The following is a 20,582-nucleotide window of genomic DNA, read 5'->3' as shown; positions in this document are numbered from 1 at the left end:
GCACAAGCTGAGGGGAGGAGCCCCAATGTGTGCCCGTGCTGTGGGACTGCCTTTGAGAGATAGATAGGGGCTCACAGTGAATGTGTGGCCATTTGCGCTCTTCCACATTCAATGTCTATTTGCTTTTTTAGTTAATCTTTTTTTTTCTTTAAACGGGTAAACCAGCAAAACCTCTGTGGCTCTATAACATACTTCATGTTTTGCCAGATAAATTGTTTATGCTGCTGTGACAAACAGGTGGTAAAGGTTCAGATTTCTATGGTAAACAGACTTTTTGCTCCAGTAGCAATGTCGGCATTGTTTGGTTGTTAACCCCGAACTTCCAGCCGATAGTATCCATAACTGGATGAACTTGTTCACCAATGGCTGCCCAGATACCTATCTCTCAACCATGCAGATGCCCAAAGGAATTATGTAACACATTCCAGGGATCCACAGTCACCCGTACATGCTGACAGTAAGCACGGCTCCTATCAAGGGATCTGTCTGTCCATCACCACATAGTTAGCCATCACTGGTAGCCTAATGCTCATAAGCTTTACATGGGTGTTTGAGTCATTTCGAACCATTTTACAAGAAAGAGCCAGAAATAAGAAAACTTGCCTCCCTCGTTTCTAATGAGTGCCGCAGAGGGAGATACAGGACTCATGTGGGCCGGCGGCCACTAAACGTGTTTATGGGCAGTTTCCTTGATTGCGGGCGCTCTCTATCTCCTGAGCTGCTGAGTGTTAAGACACCCCACAACCCACACAGGAAGCCAGCGCCCGCCCTCAGGCCCTGCACACCAGCTCTAAAAATAATAGATGCTTATCGGGACTCCACTCACGCCAACCCGGGCACAATGAGGAAGAACAATCACTCGCGAATGCCAGGCATGCCACACCACCGCCATGCTCATGGGGTGACCCGCTGGGTCTGTCATCAACTATTTCCTCCCCCCCCCCCCCCGAGTCCCTTGTCTTCGGCCTGTGATTTTCTAATGTCCTCTCTCTGCTAGTCTACTAGCCCAGAGGATGCAGTATGTGTGATCTTTGGAAGCACAGCCCCTTTTATGATCATTTATTCTATTCATAAGGGAACACAGATGCATTATTGTTTGTTTCTTAAGTACATTAAAATAGTATTTATCCTGTCCTCATATTGTCAACATGTTGTTGTAACAATTCTTTACTAAATCAGAATATTTTTGTTAAGGGACCGTTTCTTATTTATAATCAGGGTCACCGGAGGGATTTTCAGCGCTTCAATCAAAAGTTGCATGACCCTCCCCTGCCTGCAAGAAGATTTTCAACGGCCCTCCAGCAATCATTTAAAAACAGACATGTCAATAGCCTACCTTCCACCCACGCTATAAAGCGCTATGAAGACACATCGACAAAAGCAATCGTTCTAAATTCACCCTCTGCTTTCTGATCTTACACATCACACTTCACCAAGATGGTGGCCATTTCAGTAGATTTACTCACTAACATTGTTGTGGAAACACAATAAGCATGGAAACTAAATGCACACTTCCTGCAACTGCTATTAGCCTACTTGAAATAAGTTAGGCCTACTCCTCTAGTAAGTATTCACATGAAATAAAACAATAAAACATTGATACCATTCAACAAAGCACACTGGGTAATAACAAATTCAACACATGAACTTGTTGCTATGGACTCGTCTAGGCTTCCTCAGTCATTGTAAAGCTGCCAAAGCTGAACATTATCCAAAACTCAATTTCTCAGACGAGCGTCAATTTGGGAGCTTGCTAGGCTACTCCTTCCTTCTCAAATGACTTGAAAAGGCCGTTTGCACAATTTCACAAATAATCACAGGGACCGAAAAATACCTAACATGCCAACTTTTTCCAGGTTTAGGCCTATCATTTAACTTTTCCCCGCTGTCTTGCCGTTTTAATATTTTCCCGTAGAATATCCTATATTACTGTAATGAATGGTCTATTTTTTTTTGAACGTATGCGCCGCTATCACATCTGATGTAGCTACTTCCATTGGAAGCTATGTTGCAGCAGACATAACGCGAACGGAACGCTACAGTTACGTACCTGGTGTAGCTCAGCCCTAAGAGCCAAAGAAATCCCCCTGTAGGCTATATTCACTCCAAGTTGGTCTACCATAACTTACCAAGACCAGTGGTTCTTAACTGGTCTGGCTTTGGGACCCACAATTTCCCATGTTCATGAAGTCACGACCCATATCGTTCAAGACAACAGATTTGGTGAGCTACATGCTAAGAAAGGCGAAGTGCCTGTAGGCCTATTTGTTTGGAACATGCTGTTTGGCATTACATTTGTGAAGTCTCCAACTCCTGATGTCACCTTAAAGTACTTGACAGGTCTGTCTTTGACAGGTGTACTTTATTATGAGGCATTTTCACTCATGTTCCAGCAATTGTGAACATCGCACACTGTGGATTCTGCACCATTTCGTCTCAATTTAAGTCTATTTGAAATGGGCGATTTTTTCTCTTTTTTTAACCACAAGCTCCGCGACCCACCCAGAATGGTTCCGCGACCCACTTTTGGGTCCCGACCCACCAGTTAAGAACCACTGCAGACCATAAACTGGCTATTTATATGACCAATGTATTTGTTCAACTTTATGAAGCAGAATTACGCACTGCTACTTGGAACGTGACACATTTTTGTTGGCAGGAGAGAGAATGACAGCGATTAACAAATTGCACTTGTTGCTGGTTACCAATAAATAAGGCCTACTATATATTTTTTTGCAAACAACAAAAACAGAAAGGATGGAGACAGCAAAGCTAGAGATGGGCAGGAACAAGGTCAATTGGTAGAAATGCTTGTCAAAACGTTAGGAGCTGGATGTGTGGATGAATGAAGCACAAGTAGGGGAGAACCGGGACGAATGAAACACTTCTTAATTAAATGTAATTTACAAAGACATCGTAAAACACTGAAAGTTAATATTTTGTCTCTAGCAACCTACATCTATCCTCTGTCGAATACAGTTGCATTTACAGCTCTGAACAATACCGTTCAAGAGTTATTTAAGGAGAAGTCGAACGTGCGTTTTGTTTCATTCGTCCCTCCTGGCTGGGACGAATGAAACAGCATGGGGGACGAATGAAACATACAGCTTAAATTATGTAAACTTCCCACAATTTCAATATTTGACAACATATCATGAATGGTACTTCAAGTATGTGTTATTTTAGATAGATTGCTGCTGGGCTATATGTCTTGGTTCATGTCTGTTAACAACTCATTGACGTCATGGTAAAGCGCTTATCTTGCGGTTATGGAAATAGCATGCACTATGCCATTAATATAGCTAGAATAATGCATGTTTCGAATTATATAATGTTTCTATAGTACAAAATGTTATTTCACTCTGTTTTTACGTGGTTAAAGCCACCACATATCCAAATAAGTGCCCTTCATGACAGACAGGCCGTCGGTCTCCATAGGTTAACATGGAAAAACTCGACCCCCCCTACCTGATAGCCCCAAATATATTTGCATCTTTCTAAAACTACTTTTCCATGTCTCACCTGCATAAAATATAGTATAAACACAGATATGTGTGCATTGACTTAGAATAAATGGGGTTTACTGCCTGGTCGGGACAAATGAAACAGGTGTTTCAATCGTCCCGCCATAGACATCTAGCATTATAGGCTGTTTTGCATCCATTACAAACAATCATGCAATGTGAACGTCTGGGATTGGGGAGAGCACTAAATGTTCTACTGAATAAGCATGAAGTCAAACCTTTAAATGAAAAACACTCTTTAATAATAAAAAAAATAAACCGCTAATGATGTAAACTTGTGACCATCAAAAATCGTTTATCGCCTGTAACTCCGTGATACCAGGACGTTAACAGGAAGGCATTTGGCTGAGCAACGGAGGTTAATATGCTCTATGTTTTGTCCAAATGATGACTGTCTATCATCGTTGCACTCGGAGAAAACCGGAATGTTTCAATCGTCCCGGTTTGACCCTATGCTTTATAAGCATGCACACTGTTTAAAGTTAGGCTACACGGTAAACTACAAGTAAACCAAAGTTACATTTAACTTTTTTAGGGCTGGATAAAGGACGGATGTTGACATTTTCCGTATTTTGCGTGAGAAACCCGGGAAATCTCCCTTATTTTCATTGTTCAATGTTGACAGAGCTATGGAACGAAAGAGAACGTTATGGCGACAGAAATCAACAATCAAACAAGCCACTTTGATTTTTAGCTGTTTTAATTAATACAAAAGATGGGTGACCCCCCCTCCTAGACAAAAAAAGTTAGGTGACCCTCCCCTCAGCAAAGAATAAAAAGACATGACCCTCCCCTATTTTCCTCCGGTGACCCCGTTTATAAATAACGAACGGTCCCTAACAGAACAAGCCTGCGTTTAGGAAGCAGCTATTTAAGTCCACACATGCTGGGTTTTGTCAATTTTCTCATCCAGTTTATGATCATAGACCATGCAATTTTATTTACTCATGACCTTTGATTTATTCTACCACTGGGCCCATGCAGGTTCAAATGCAGGAGGCCTCGCTTATCAGATTAAGTGAATGCTATTTTCGGACAAAACAGCTCATGTTTGAGAAGCTATGCGTTCGTCTTGGGTCTCTTTGGGACACAAAAATTCTATTACTTTTTCAACTGGCAGGGTAAAGAATGTAACATGCGTGGGACTTGGGACCAGTGAATCAGAATACTGGATTTAAGCATTTACAGAAACATGCCATCCCTCCTGGATTTAATTTGGCCCCTGAAAATATGTGACACGGGGACCTTATTAGATTTTCATCAAGGAAGCTAAGGCCGATGCAAGTGGTCAGCTCTACTTGATGCGAATCTGCAAGCGGTGGTCATAAATCCCCCGGTAATGCCCAGAGCCCTGAGATGAACTCCTCACAGTTGGTCTCCACTCATCTCTCACAGTTACCAGGAACGGAGACATCTGTGCAAGTCCTATTAAGGTATTTATGATGAATTACATAATGTTCCCAGGGAGCGGATAATGGATAATCAATAGTGATGTCCCAGCTCTATTCATTTGTCCATTTGAGGACACTTTCCTCTCATTTCCTTTCTACCACACTGATTGTCTGGGGACTGTGGGAGGGAAGCTACTGTATTCAAATTCATAAACCTCAATTTCCTGTTGTCTGCTTCGAGAACAAATGAAGGAAAGGGGGGCTTTGGTCATTGCAAGTGTGGGGATCTACACAAACAGGCACACATAGCTGCATCACATCCACACAACACCTAGGATTACATGATGTCTTGAAGTCACATGACTAATTAGGAAGTGATAAGTGTTTGCTGGCTGCAAGTCAGATTCTCTTTGTGTTGGTGCTGGACACTATTGTGTGAGTTGGGCTCCTTTTTCATGCAGGGTAATTTCTAGAAGGTTGTGTCTACTCTTCACGGAGGACACAGGCTTCTGCATGGAGTTTTAACATTTGTGATCACCTCATTGTGACCTGAGCTGGTGGGCTGCATTGCAACGGAACATTCACCTTTTTGCCCTCATGTGTCAATGAGCTGTGGACAGTTGAGCATATTGAAAAGGACCAGGCCAGCCACTGTTTTCCTGTAATTAGTACCCGTTTCTTTATTGTGTTTGTTTGTTTGTTTGGTTATCTGTGACTCTGCCTCTGGGCCTACCACCCATGTGCCCCATTCATAGTAGCATTGTACATTAACTAGTGGTGCTATTGATGCTGGTGGTTCTCCTCCCTAACTATGTCTTCTGCTTAGGCTATCCCTGTACAAGGCCGGATCCACACTGATGCTTTGCCCCTTCTTGCTAAGGGACCACATTGGGAGACACTGTCTTGGTGTGTACTATAACTACAACACGGTGTGATATTTTGTAGTGGTATCTAAAGACCTTAAGTGTGTAGTGCTTGCTGCAACAGAACACATGTAATATTTTGTAGTGGTATCTGAACATCTTGAGTGTGTAGTGCTTGCTGTGTTGCATGCTTTGTCTGGTGTTGGGTTGCTGTCTCCTGTTTTTCTGTCTCACCAGGGTCCTCCTGAGCAGGGGTTTTGCATTGGCTGATCCGACCTTCTTAGACTGAGGAAAAATCCACCAGTTGATTATAGCAGTATTTTAAGATCGATCCTGATAACTTTTCTACACCTTTTGTACTAATTTGTAATAAATTTGAAATACATTTGCATATCTGCCTCTTGTCAACTGTCCCTTTGCGGGGAACATGCAGAACTAGCCACACTTATTCAGGGAAAGATTTGTGGGTCCTCCTGCCCATCATCAGGGGGTGGCGTAGTCAGACTGTAAAGAAGGTATACTGCTTGACGGGTACCACATTTTGGCGTAGCCGTGCAGGATGTAAACGAGGCATTGATGTTTTGTTTTGTTTGTATTGTATTGTTTTGTTTGTGTATTCTTGATTTTTAAAATAGAAACAGTGGCTGGCTCTGGACAACAGAAGACTACAAGTGAACGGCCAAGACAAAACACGATGGGAACCAACGGCCAGTGACTACTTCTCAACTGAAGTGTTTTTGTTATGTCTTTTGCATCGTTCCATATTCTCTTCTGTGGTAGTGAGGCTGTTAAACTGGTAAAATGAGTGAGGTGGAGGAACATGTGCCTGAGGAACTTCTGACTCTTCGGGAGGAAGTGCAGAGATTACGAGTGGCTAATGAACAACTTCAGAGAGGAAGAGGTGCCAGTGCAGGTACCTCTGGTAATGGCACTACTACTGGTGGGACAGCCCCCAGTGGCGATTTGGACTCACCAAATTTTCCTGGTCCACAACTTAGACCAGAACGGTTTGTTTATATTCAAAGAGAGAGAAAGTGTCCCCACTTCTCCGGCTCAAAATCTAAATCTGATATATTGATTTATGATTGGATAGAAAATATTGAGTCAAGCGTGAGGGATAGGAATATGAGCGCTAGAGAGAAGGCCCTCTTCCTTTATGATCATTTGGAAGGAGAAGCAAAAGCTGAAATCAGATTCCACTCGTTAGCTGAGCGGGAGAATCCGGACACAATCTTAAACATTTTAAAAGAAGTTTATGGTTCCTCCTCCTCCTTTGTCAGCCTGCAAAGACAATTCTTTGACAGAAAACAGAAAGATGGGGAGTCTTTAAAATAATTTTCTCACTCTTTGTGGGCTCTAATTGAAGAAATCAAGCGTGCTTACCCTAATAGGTTGACAGACCCAGATATATTAGTCAGAGATCAGTTCATGGAGCATGTACGTGATGTTTCCTTAAGACGAGAGCTAAAGAGCATTGTGCGACAAAATCCAGCTGTTGCTTTTATAGCACTACGGCATGAAGCAATTAGATGGATGGAGGAGGGTGAGCGCCCCTCCGGACAAACTCGAGCCGGGCTTCACCACTGTGGGGTGGATCTAAATGTTGAAGGGGCTTGTCATGCAGTGGGGGTGGGAAAAGGGTTGGAAGTTTCTGTCCTGCAGGAACAACTTAACCAACAGCAGTCACAGATTAATAAAATCCTACAGAGTCTGTCTAAGATAGAATCTGTGTTAAATCAGCCTACTTCTCGTCCTCATAACCCCAATTACCAGTTTACCCCAGAAGGTCAACCCATCTGTCTCCGGTGTCGTAAGCCTGGACACGTCCTCCGTCAGTGTCGACAGGGACCGAGGCAGCGAACAGCCAGTCTACCCAATGTCCAGCCCGAGGAAAATCCTGCAGTTACAGGACAGTCAGGTATGCATCGTATTGATCCTAGCACTGTGACAAACAATCCTAGTCCCTTTAATCAGGTCTTGCCCCCTTCAAATGAGTCAATCTCACTGGTAGGTAAATGCCCTGTAGTGGAGGTAAAGATGGGGGGTGTTAAAGTAAAGTGTTTACTGGACACTGGTTCTATGGTGACGACAATCACAGAGTCTCTTTTTAAGGAAGTCTTTCAACATTGGGGAGCACCTAGGCTCAAGTCATGTGGGTGGTTGGCTTTAAAAGCTGCCAATGGTTTAGATATCCCCTATGTTGGATATTTAGAGTTGGATATCCAGGTACTGGGTAGAACCTTTTCGGGACGGGGTGTTTTGGTGGTGAAGGATGCCCCTGGCATATTACAACAACATTCCGTTCCTGGGCTGTTAGGAATGAATGTCATTTCTCAGTGCTATAGGGAGTTATTTGCACAACAGGGGGAGGATTTATTTGCTTCTCTATGTGCTGTTAAGGCAGAGGCCTGTTGGGAGTCCGCTCTCCGCTACTGTCGCCTCCAAGATGTGTGCCATTTAACTCATGAGGGTCGGGTGCGGGTCCTAGAGAGGGGTGGGGAATTCATACCAGCTGGGTCACTTAAGTTTATTAAGGTCACATGCCCAAAAGTCCCCCATACGCCACCTGCCACAATGCTGTTGGAACCTGGAGGCTCAGATCTCGCCCCAGGTTTGCTGTTGTCCCCGTCGTTACTCAGTGTTACCAATGGTGTGACATATGTTCCTGTAGTTAATGTAGGAGCCACTGGTGCTGTAGTCCACTCAAAGCAGGTGTTGGGGATGTTACACTCAGTAGTTGACATTCAGGCAGAGCAGCTGAAGTTTGAAGGAGAGAATGGTGATGTTGCCCTAGTTAATATACATACTGCTGGGGGGACACCTGCCTCCATCCCAGAAGTCCTTGCAGCTTTACACTGGTCAGAACTTTCACCTGAAGAGGAGGGCCAATCAAAACAGCTGTTAGAGAAGTATAGTGATGTCTTTGCTAAATATGATGGAGATCTGGGTTGCACTGATGAGATTGTACATGAGATACCTCTTTTAGATGACGCTCCAGTCCGACAAAGATATAGGCGAATACCCCTTACACAGTGGCAGGCTATAAAGGATCATATCAAACAGCTTCTGGATAGCAAAGTGATCAGGGAGAGTAGCAGCCCTTACGCATCACCCATTGTCCTGGTGCAAAAGAAAACTGGAGAGCTACGGATGTGTGTTGATTACCGTCAACTTAACGCCAAGACAAGAAAGGATGCTTACCCATTACCTCGTATTGAGGAGTCGTTGGACGCCTTGTCAGGTGCCCAGTGGTTCTCAACTCTGGACTTGGCTAGTGGCTATAATCAAGTTGCTGTTGCTGAGAGAGATAAGCCAAAAACTGCATTCTGTACCCCTTTTGGCCTTTTTGAATTTGAAAGGATGCCATTTGGGTTATGTAACGCTCCCGGAACTTTTCAGAGGCTCATGGAGCGAATATTTGGTGATCAGAGCTTTCACTCAGTTCTTTTATTTTTGGATGATGTCATAATCTTTTCTTCTTCTGTGGCCCAGCACTTGCAGAGACTGGAGATGGTCCTCAGCCGACTCCAACAGAAAGGGCTTAAGGCAAAGCTGAGTAAGTGCCACTTTTTCAAGAGGGAAGTGCAGTACTTGGGACATCGAGTGTCCAAAGAAGGTGTGGCCACTGATCCAGAAAAGGTATCTGCTGTGAGTAACTGGAGGAGGCCTTGTGATGTGACTGAAGTCCGATCATTTCTTGGATTTTGCAGCTATTACCGTCGCTTTGTTAAGGGGTTTGCGCAGTTAGCAGCTCCACTTCACCAACTAGTGGCAGATGTAATTAAAACTGCAAAGATGAGTAGGACCAGGCCAGCTGCAGTCCTACCCAGTATGTGGACTGAAAAATGTGAGAGAAGTTTCACTGAGTTGAAGAGGATGTTTACAAGTGCTCCCATTTTAGCATTCGCTGATTTCACCAAGCCCTTTGTCTTGGAGATAGACGCTAGCCACCAAGGGCTAGGTGCAGTCCTGTCCCAGGAGAAGGAGGGAAAATTGAGACCAGTGTCATATGCTAGTCGCTCATTGCGTGGTTCAGAGCGTAACATGGAGAATTATAGCTCCATGAAGCTGGAGTTCTTAGCACTAAAATGGGCGGTTTCAGAAAAATTCCGAGAGTATTTGCTTGGCAGCAAATGTACAGTTTATACTGATAATAACCCTTTAAGTCATTTTCAGACCCTGAAGCTGGGGGCTACTGAACAAAGATGGGTTGCCCAGTTGGCAGCTTTCGACTTCACTGTACACTACCGACCAGGAAAAAATAATGCTAATGCTGACTCTCTCTCTCGCCAGTACAGCACGCAGGCAGAGACCACAGATCTGGAGACTGACCAGCTGAGAGTTCAACCTTACCAGCCACTCATCCCGGACAGAGCTGAGGGAGCCATATCTCACCAAATTGGAGTCCTTCCAAGTCGATCCAATGCTGAACTGGCGATGTTGCAGGAGGCAGATCCTGTTTTGAAAGACTTTCTGTCGTTTTGGAGACTAGGAAGGCCTCCCAGCAAGGAACAGCGGGCCAAACTCACCAAGGAGGTACAACATCTCCTCCGGCAGTGGGATCGTATCCTGGAGAAGGATGGCCTGCTGTACCGGAAGACAACTGCCCCTCATGGAGAGCCATACACCCAACTGCTCCTGCCCCAGTGTCTTCACCAAGAGCTTCTCCGGGGTCTCCATGACCAACACGGACATCAAGGAGTACGGCGAACTACTGACCTGGTGAGGCAACGGTGTTACTGGCCAGGGATGGGAGCGGAAATTGAGAAGTACTGTCAGAACTGCCAACGCTGTGTGCTGTCTAAAGCTGTCCAGCCCAAAGTCAAGACTTACCAGGGGGTTCTGCTGGCTGGTCAGCCATTAGAAGTACTTGCTATAGACTTTACCCTGCTTGAGTCTGCAACAGATGGTAAGGAAAATGTATTGGTCATGACAGACGTTTTCTCAAAGTACACACAGGCAATCCCAACCAAAGACCAAATTGCCAGTACAGTGGCGAAGATCCTAGTTGACTGTTGGTTCAACCGTTTCGGAGTGCCTAAACGGATACATTCCGACCAAGGGAGAAACTTTGAGAGTGCACTCATCGCACAGTTGTGTCAGCTATATGGGATTGAAAAGTCTAGAACAACAGCATACCATCCCCAAGGGAATGGCCAATGCGAGAGATTTAACAGGACCCTCCATGACCTCCTCCGATCACTCACTATGGAAAAGAAAAGGGCGTGGCCAAAGTACATCTCCCAGTTGGTGTGGGCATACAACACCTCCACCCACCGCTCCACTGGTCATTCCCCTTACTCGCTGATGTTTGGCGTGCCACCTCGACTCCCCATTGACTTCCTCTTAGGGGCTAATGACACCGAGGAAACAAGCTCTTGGGATGAATGGGTCATACAGCATCAGGAACGGCTTCAGGTAACTCGTGAGCTGGCCCGCAAGAACATGGAGGAGGCAGCAGATTACCGGCAGCGAAACCACAACCAACAGGTGTGTGATAAGGGTTTTACAGAGGGCCAACTGGTCTACTTAAAAGATCACCGCTGCCAAGGTCGTCGTAAGATCCAGGATGTCTGGTCACCAACACTGTACAAAGTTGTCAGGACACCGTCTGACCCGGGTGGGCCCTACACTGTAACATTGGCAGATGGAACTGGTAATGTCCGGCAAGTCCACAGAACAGAGATTAGAGCATCGCAACTGAATACTATACCATCAGTACCAAAGGTCCCTCAGCCATCCACAAAGACTACTTACCCAGAAAGTAACTCAACTTGCAGTGAAGAAGATGTCCTTACCTGGATAGAAGAAGCAAGACCTACTCCAATAGCTGCTGTCACTCCAGGTCCACCACCAACGGCCCCCAATGAAGTTGAAGAAGAACCTGTGGGGGAGGATAGGGGCGATGATGATGATGATGATGATGACTATGATGATGGCAGTGAGGGGAACCCCCAACTTCAAGACAGGTCACCAGGTCTTAGACCATACATGGGCAACATACGGCCCGCGGGCCACATCCGGCCCGTGGGCTTTCCCTGACCGGCCCGCGTAAGGTCCGTGAAAGAACAATAGTCAAGAGCCTAGCATAGAGATAATGCATGCAAATCAATATCGTTGTTTTTATTTTGAAAGCGACTGCTATTTGTACGCCCATACATTTGTGCGTGGATGCGGCGACGTAAACACCCTCACTGATGTGCTGGTGAATAGAAAAATGCTTCTGCGTCGACACAATGCAGTTGCCTTTACGTCGGCGTAAACCTTTCAAAGTTTTGTGTCTCTTATGTCTGCGTCGCTCACCACCGCAAAGGTTGTTAGAACGAACTCCTACTGCTGCTAGTTGGCGATACGAAGTGTTCATTTCAAAACGTTACTGGCAGATAGACAGTTTACAATCGGATAACCCCGTAATTGTAACCAAAATATGTCTGAGTTTATTTGCAAAGCTTATGTTAGCGAACTAGTATGATGCTACTACCCACAGGTTGCTTGAAGCAGCCGGCTCAACACACAGAGCGAGTTCACCAATCACAGTTATGTGCATAAAGTTAAAGCAAAAACATAGCCTACATTTTTAAAATAGTTTTCTTTGTGCATGTTGATTAACTAATGACAGCCTACTCTTGTCTGCTCCACATTTTCGTAGTCTAATTCTGCATAGAGTTAATTTAATGATGGTAATGATTTAATGATGAAATATTGCTGAGTGTTGATGAAATGGTGGCACGGCCTATCGGTTGTACTGACTCCTTCACATTTTCATGACCTAGCCTAATTATATAGATATTGTAGTACTTTTTTATATCAGTCTTTGAAAACTGAAAAAATGTCAATGTCAAAAAATCATTTTGAGGAATGAGGATTAAATACTGGACATAGATTAAATAGGCCTATTGCTGTTTTTCCTTTGTCTCCCTCACATTTTCATCTGTTCTTACGACTAGTAAACAAAACCATATGATTTACTTAATGTTATACAAGAACAGAATAGAATTGAACAGAATTGAGTTCAGACTTGAGTTCGGTATTTTGAGTCCGGCCCTCCTCAACAGTCCCAGTTTGTCATGTGGCCCCTTGGGGAAATTAGTTGCCCACCCCTGTCTTAGACGCACCAGGCGGGCAACAGCTGGAAGACACAAGAATCCTCACAATCTGCCAAGGTCCACAGTATCAAGTGTGGGGGTGGTAAGGGCTGCTGCATTCCTTGGGGCTGAGGTTTGATTGTCGGGGGCGACGACACCTTTTGGGAGGAGTGAGTGTGGGGATCTACACAAACAGGCACACATAGCTGCATCACATCCACACAACACCTAGGATCACATGATGTCTTGAAGTCACATGACTAATTAGGAAGTGATAAGTGTTTGCTGGCTGCAAGTCAGATTCTCTTTGTGTTGGTGCTGGACACTATTGTGCGAGTTGGGCTCCCTTTTCATGCAGGGTAATTTCTAGAAGGTTGTGTCTACTCTTCACGGAGGACACAGGCTTCTGCATGGAGTTTTAACATTTGTGATCACCTCATTGTGACCTGAGCTGCTGGGCTGCATTGCAACGGACACTCACCTTTTTGCCCTCATGTGTCAATGAGCTGTGGACAGTTGAGCATATTGAAAAGGACCAGGCCAGCCACTGTTTTCCTGTAATTAGTACCCATTTCTTTATTGTGTTTGTTTGTTTGTTTGGTTATCTGTGACTCTGCCTCTGGGCCTACCACCCATGTGCCCCATTCATAGTAGCATTGTACATTAACTAGTGGTGCTATTGATGCTGGTGGTTCTCCTCCCTAACTATGTCTTCTGCTTAGGCTATCCCTGTACAAGGCCGGATCCACACTGATGCTTTGCCCCTTCTTGCTAAGGGACCACATTGGGAGACACTGTCTTGGTGTGTACTATAACTACAACACGGTGTGATATTTTGTAGTGGTATCTAAAGACCTTAAGTGTGTAGTGCTTGCTGCAACAGAACACATGTAATATTTTGTAGTGGTATTTGAACATCTTGAGTGTGTAGTGCTTGCTGTGTTGCATGCTTTGTCTGGTGTTGGGTTGCTGTCTCCTGTTTTTCTGTCTCACCAGGGTCCTCCTGAGCAGGGGTTTTGCATTGGCTGATCCGACCTTCTTAGACTGAGGAAAAATCCACCAGTTGATTATAGCAGTATTTTAAGATCGATCCTGATAACTTTTCTACACCTTTTGTACTAATTTGTAATACATTTGAAATACATTTGCATATCTGCCTCTTGTCAACTGTCCCTTTGCGGGGAACATGCAGAACTAGCCACACTACATTCAGGGAAAGATTTGTGGGTCCTCCTGCCCATCATCAGGGGGTGGCGTAGTCAGACTGTAAAGAAGGTATACTGCTTGACGGGTACCACACAAGCTTTTAACAAATGTGTCATTTCAAGGTAATCAAAAAACATGTTGCCCTATATTTCAGTTGATCACTTGTAAGTGAAATATACAATGATCATATTCTGTGTTATTTGGCCTTGGTTTCATGAGCTGGAGTTCATTCTTAAAGAGACACACAGGACAATCACTGCAAAACCCTTTTGGGACACTAGTTTAGTGTCTGTAGTTTAGTAGTCTGTAGTCTTGGGGATTTTTTTTTTTTAATATAGTGTAAGATTCACTGCACCAGAGGTGGGACAAAGTCACTGTTAGGCAAGTCAAAAGTAAGTCTCAAGTATTAACGCTGTGCACACGACAAGTTTCGCAAATGAAAGTTTCACGTGAGCACATGAAACTAAACTTTAGATTTTTTTTTGCTCACGTCCTTAGGGGCTCCGTATATAAGCACAAGCCCAAAGACAAACAAAGTAGGCTATCCTTTGTTCTCTTACTGAGGAAAAGTAAGAGTGAATACAGGATTTTTGATTCTAATGAGTTCACTATGTAATAGCCTACTATGTCCCGACTTTCATGCTAATAAAGCAACTTTAAAGGAACACACAGACTTTTTTGGGACTTTAGCTCATTCACCATGTTTCCCAGAGTTCGATAAGTCGAACGTGCAATATGTATGTGGTATGGAATGTATGTGATATGTATGCGATATGTATGTGGTGTGGAATTGGGTTAGCCTATTCACCATCTCCCCTAGAGTTAGATAAGTGAGCAAAAGCATTTTTGTCTCCTTACATGCATTGTCTTATACAGTAGCTTAGAGAATGAAATCTCTCGTTGCATTGTTAGTGAGTGTCAGCAAAGTGAGCCAATAAAAAAATCCCTAATTACTTGTGGGCTGGTATTCACAACGAGTAGGCTACAACTGGCAATGCAGATTAAGAAGACGAGGCAATTTAGGCAGATATATTGACTTGAGACTACAGTATATTGGGGCGAAGCACTGCTACTTGGGTGCAGAGATATCACGCAACACATAGCCTACCTTGTCTCACTCGCCACATCACAGACAATCTCTAGGCTACTCTTTAAAAACAGCCCCTACAAGATGCTTGGCGATTCTGACCTTTTGAAGATCGAAACTATCTCAGCAACTGGTCAAGAACTAAGCCTACAGTGCATTCTCCTCCAAGATGCCTGGAGCCTTGAGCTCAATGTCCCCAAATATGTTGCTGGCTGCACTGCATTCTAAGCCATTCTATGTTACACACCTCATAGCTGTTTTGTCATTCAAAATGTTAGAATGGCTTAGAATGCAGTGCAGCCAGCAACACATGTTATGTAGGCTTATGACTTAAGTGCATTGTGTTGCTCAACTTTCAAAGAAAAGTCCAACTCCTCCAAAGTTGACGCCAACACCGATTCAAACAACCGCTCTTCGTTCGCCATAGCCACCTTCCTTGTTGTTCACCGTCGTAGGACTGTCGTCATCATGTTAAGCCCGCCTTAAGACTCTCTAACAAAATAGACCGCTGTGATTGGATGACGTCCACGGCGTCAGCCAATAGAAATTCCTATGGTTTGATACTAGACGTACAGGCTGAGCAAATTAATTTGCCACCTCTAGGGTGCGTCTTGATTTCTAGGCTATAAGAGACCTGCATTCCATGCAAAATAACGTTGCAATGCAGGTGTAACGTTAACGATGAACTTGAGGCTGCTGAAGTTGGTATGGGCAGAAAATAGTTGTTTTTATACAATTTTACCCATGCCGCAAGTCAAGTCATTATAAGTCAAAGGGGCAAAGTCAGAGTCGAGTCTCGAGTCAATAGCATGGAAGTCCAAGTCGAGATACAAGTCATTTCTAATTTTGTCAAGTCGAGTCTGAAGTCATGAAAATCATGTGACTCGAGTCCACACCTCTGCACTGCACTGATTAAGACGTCACCCAAAAACAAAGACCGCCATTCGTTCTTTCTTGGCCTGATCCGCTTCCCCCTCACACCATGCTGAAGTTGAATGAGCGGAGCGCTGGCTGCCCTACATCCGTGCTCGTTCGTTACCTGGGCAATAAATAAGCCTCAGTGGCCGAGTGTGCCATTAGGGAGCGCGTAATCTGTCCCTTTCAGAGTTTTTAATTGAATCACACATTAAGAGCACTTCTACTCTCAAGTCGTAATGATTCATCTGCTCTTAAAGCACCTACAGCCTCTATACAAAGTTTCCCATTTCCCACCATGAGAGACGCCATGCTGTGCTGAAGGTTCACAGGCACTACCCAGAAAGGAAGCTAATGGCTGACTGTGTAGCTCTTTAACTCTCTTTCTTTCTCTTTCATTCTCTTTCTCTCTCTGTCTTTGAGTGTATGTGCATGTGTTTATGTGTGTGTGTGTGTTTGTGTATGTGTGTGTGTGTGTGTGTGTGTGTGTGTGTGTATGTGCATGTGTTTATGTGTGTGTGTGTGTTTGTGTATGTGTGTGTGTGTGTGTGTGTGTGTGTATGTGCATGTGTTTATGTGTGTGTGTGTGTGTGTGTGTGTATGTGCATGTGTTTATGTGTGTGTGTGTGTGTGTGTGTATGTGCATGTGTTTATGTGTGTGTGTGTGTGTGTGTGTGTGTGTGTATGTGCATGTGTTTATGTGTGTGTGTGTGTGTGTGTGTGTATGTGTGTGTGTGTATGCACACACGTGCAAGGTGACGGGTATGTGTGGGTCTTGTAGAGCTGAGAACCAGTCACAGCCTAGATGACAGAGATCCCAGGTCAGCTAATGTGTAAGCTGTCGGGGTAGATCTAAGTGGGGGTTTGGAAATGACAGCCCTGGCAGGTGGTCATTAGTCTTTGCGTGAGAAGATGCCATGGCTGGGTCTGGTGCCAGTCCAGAGGGCAGGGGGACTGGCACTGCCCAAGGTGTTGAAGGAGAGTGTACTCCGGGCAGGGGGAAACCTCAACTGCCTGGGAGAAGGCTTGTCTGGGACAGCCTGTACCCCTTTGATTTATCATGTAACATGTAGCGAGGAGCTTAGGGCTGGTCTAATTTGCCCCACCATTAGTCATGTAAACCGAGACGGGCGGCTTTTACACTTGATCTTGATCACTTTGAAACTGGCCTTGGTGAGAAAAAGAATCCCTACTTGGTTCTATTTTAATTCCCATCGTTGTGCCATGTTAAGTGTTATATTGGATTACAGTAATACACTATTTGTATTTCATTTCTAAAATCTGCTGCCGGTCGAGAGATACCACAATGAAACACCTGGGCCTATTTTAACTTTTTCAACCCGGTCAGACTTAGATGGGATTAGAGATAGCCTTGCAAAAGCTAGGCTAAGCTGTGCACGCATTCAAAATATTTCCCACAGCCCCACCTAACTTGGGCATACACACACACACACACACGCATTCACGCACAAACACACATACACACACACACCCACACATGTACACACACACACACACACACACACACAACTAAATTAAACTGTAAATTATCATATGCAAAGAACAATCATGTGCAATTTTTTTTATTGAGGACAAGACATATTCCAGACATCTGTCCTTGCACTAACCCAACATGTAGTGTGATGCATCCCCTTTGGATTTTCACAGAGAGGTTTATAAGTGACTTCACTCTTCAAAGGAAGGAAGTGGCGTTTAACAGAGTGCAGGGCTCCATTCTAAAGGCTCTCGATTCCATCGGAGGGAGCAGTAAATCATGAGAGCCGTCATGGAGCGTTAGAGCTCCTGTTTATCACACACCTTCCGCCAATTTGTCATGGGAATGTTTCGTTAATTGCCATGGAAACCCTCTTGGACATGGAGATCCAATTAGCAAACTCCAAATAGGGTCCTCCGTTTGTATGTTGATGAAGTGGACAGGGCTACTGCAGATGAAAACAGCCTCTGATATCCCGTTCTGGAGCAGCCAACTTCCACTAACTGGAAATTGGTCCCATGCTGTTTTTGACTCTTGCACAGTGTGTCATAAAACAGAATAGTCTGTCCAAAGTCTTGATACATAAGAAGAAAGTACAGTAATTAACTCCAACAAAACAAAACCACAGCCCAACTGTAATCTCACAGGAATATTACAGTACATTTTTAAAAATAGCAGGATTTTCTATGTGATTTACAAATGAACAACAAAGTTTGATTCCATTTCTTTTTTTGAACAATAATTGAAATTTCTGGGTGTTTTCAATTCTTGCTCTTTCATTATTTGTTGTAGTGCAATATATTTAACTCACCTGGATCACCTGAGAGAATAGTACTTTCACATTGGACCTCTGTGGAGCACTGAAACACCTTTGGTCCTTTGTCTCACAATCATAAGGGTAAAAAATACAATATAAAAGGGGTGATATCTTTCTCTCACTAATGTCCTATGTATGATAAAGTGCCTATGTGGCTTAGCTTAAATGGGCAAGACTACATGAACATAGTGCAATAAGAAACAACAGAACATCTACTACAGTATAAACACTTTACAAATGCAAAACACAGTGTTTCCAGATACATGGAGATTATAAATACTATACTTCTAAAGAGGGAATTGTTTTGGATACACATATAACACATTGGCCCCTGGAGGCCTGAACGAAGAATTTGATATCAGACCTTTTTTTGTGTTAGAGGGCTTTGCTTGGATATGTGTAGCCTACTCACCTTATAATATGTGGTCCTCTCGTTCTAAAAACGATATAAGTAGAGATGTCGTTTTAATCCCCTAAAGGTTGATGTCATAGAGTAAGCCTACAAACTAATAAATGTCTGATCGTGAAAAGTTGCCGATTCCTCAGTTTATGTTTGTAAGCCAAGTAATTCAAGTAGTCTAGCTAGTGCCTACTGGCTTTGACAGCTAGCATGCTAGTTACTTTTCTCTTATTCTGATTTAAATGCTTGCAAACATGACTGTCAAACCACAACAAATGCCTGATTGTGAATGTGTAAAAAAAAAAGTCACACAATGTTGCATAAATTAGTTACTATTAGCCTGATGTAGGCCTACTCATTTCTATTGAGAATCTGAGTCTGATACTGCACGGTGCTGATACGGTGGTAAAACTGGTCACGTTCGATTAGCTAGCATGAAAACATAACCCAGAGAACAGACAAACTCGGTACACATGTGTTGTTAACCACTAGGTTCAATTTGCGCCAGAATTGTCCTTTAAGAGATTAGGTTAGACTTTGCATAATTTCAATTGCCATGATTTGAAATTGGTTAATGACTATGATATATAATGATGTTCACCTTTACATCTGATATGGTTAAATAACTGATCGGTTAGGTTTAACTAGGCTATGTTAGATCATATGTGTTTTTACAGACTAACTACCCATGGTTAAACATAATAAATGCTGAAATCAAAGAGCCTGAAATCAGTTGTGTTGTGAATAAACTCTAAAGTATATTTACACAATCTCATTTTCACAGACTTCCTCCCCTTCATGAAGTTATCTTGCTGGTGTAACACAATGACTCGGTGTACATGACAATTCCATGTTAAACCTTGCTTAAAGGTGCTCTAAGCGATGCTGGGTAACGTCACTTCTGTTGACTTTCAAACAAAACAGAGAGCTAGCTAACTACTTCCTTAGAGCACCTTTAAACAACAGGCATTATGAAAGACAGCGCTTGCATACGTCAAAAGAATGTCCAGGCAAACACCACCCTGACGCTGGGCTCTTAGCCTGGTCTCTGGACTTGTTCATCATCTTCAGCCTGTCGTGACTACTCTGTTTATCTGTAGTTTACCGATGCCCATGTTTCAGTTTGTTTGAAGGGGCTTTTCTTTACACAGGAAATTCTCCATTAGACTAGACTGGCTAATCAAGAATGTTAAGGGAAATAGGAAACTGCAAGTGCAAAACATTCAGACCCTCCCTCGCTCCGATTCAGAGCAGAGTAAGAGAAATGCTCATGACCTGCTTGTGTTCTACTCTCACCCCCTTATCAAATACACGACAAAACACTTCTGACTGAGAGGGAAATAGGAGAGCTCGTCATGCTGTATTGTGGTGTGTGTTATGGTTGTATTTTTGTATGAAATGAATGAAATGGAATATGGCTATTTTAGGAGTGTACAAGGGCTGTGCTTTTGAAACAAAACAAAACAAAACAAAAAAAACATAATTGAATGATTAAATTACATGGCCAATGCATGCCCACTTCCCATTTATCAGGACTTGGTTTAAGTGGGCACCAAACCCAAGTTGAGATATCCACAGAGGTGGGACAAAGTCACTGTTAAGCAAGTCACAAGTAAGTCTTAAGTCTTAACGCTGAAGTCCAAGTCAAGTCCCAAGTCAAGACAGAAATGTCCCAAGCAAGTCCAAGTCAAGTATTTCCAAGTCCAAGTCCTTATTTTTTCGAGTCCTAAACAAGTCACTATCTTATTACTGCATATTAAAGGCACACTATGCAGGTTTTTTTTAGCTTAATATGCAAG

This window comes from Alosa pseudoharengus, unplaced genomic scaffold, assembly GCF_046254945.1.
Source record: "Alosa pseudoharengus isolate Yale_2024_CS ecotype anadromous, Long Island Sound unplaced genomic scaffold, YU_APseudo_1.1 YU_APseudo_1.1_scf_6, whole genome shotgun sequence".
NCBI lineage: Eukaryota > Metazoa > Chordata > Actinopteri > Clupeiformes > Clupeidae > Alosa > Alosa pseudoharengus.
This window is presented reverse-complemented; position numbering follows the sequence as displayed.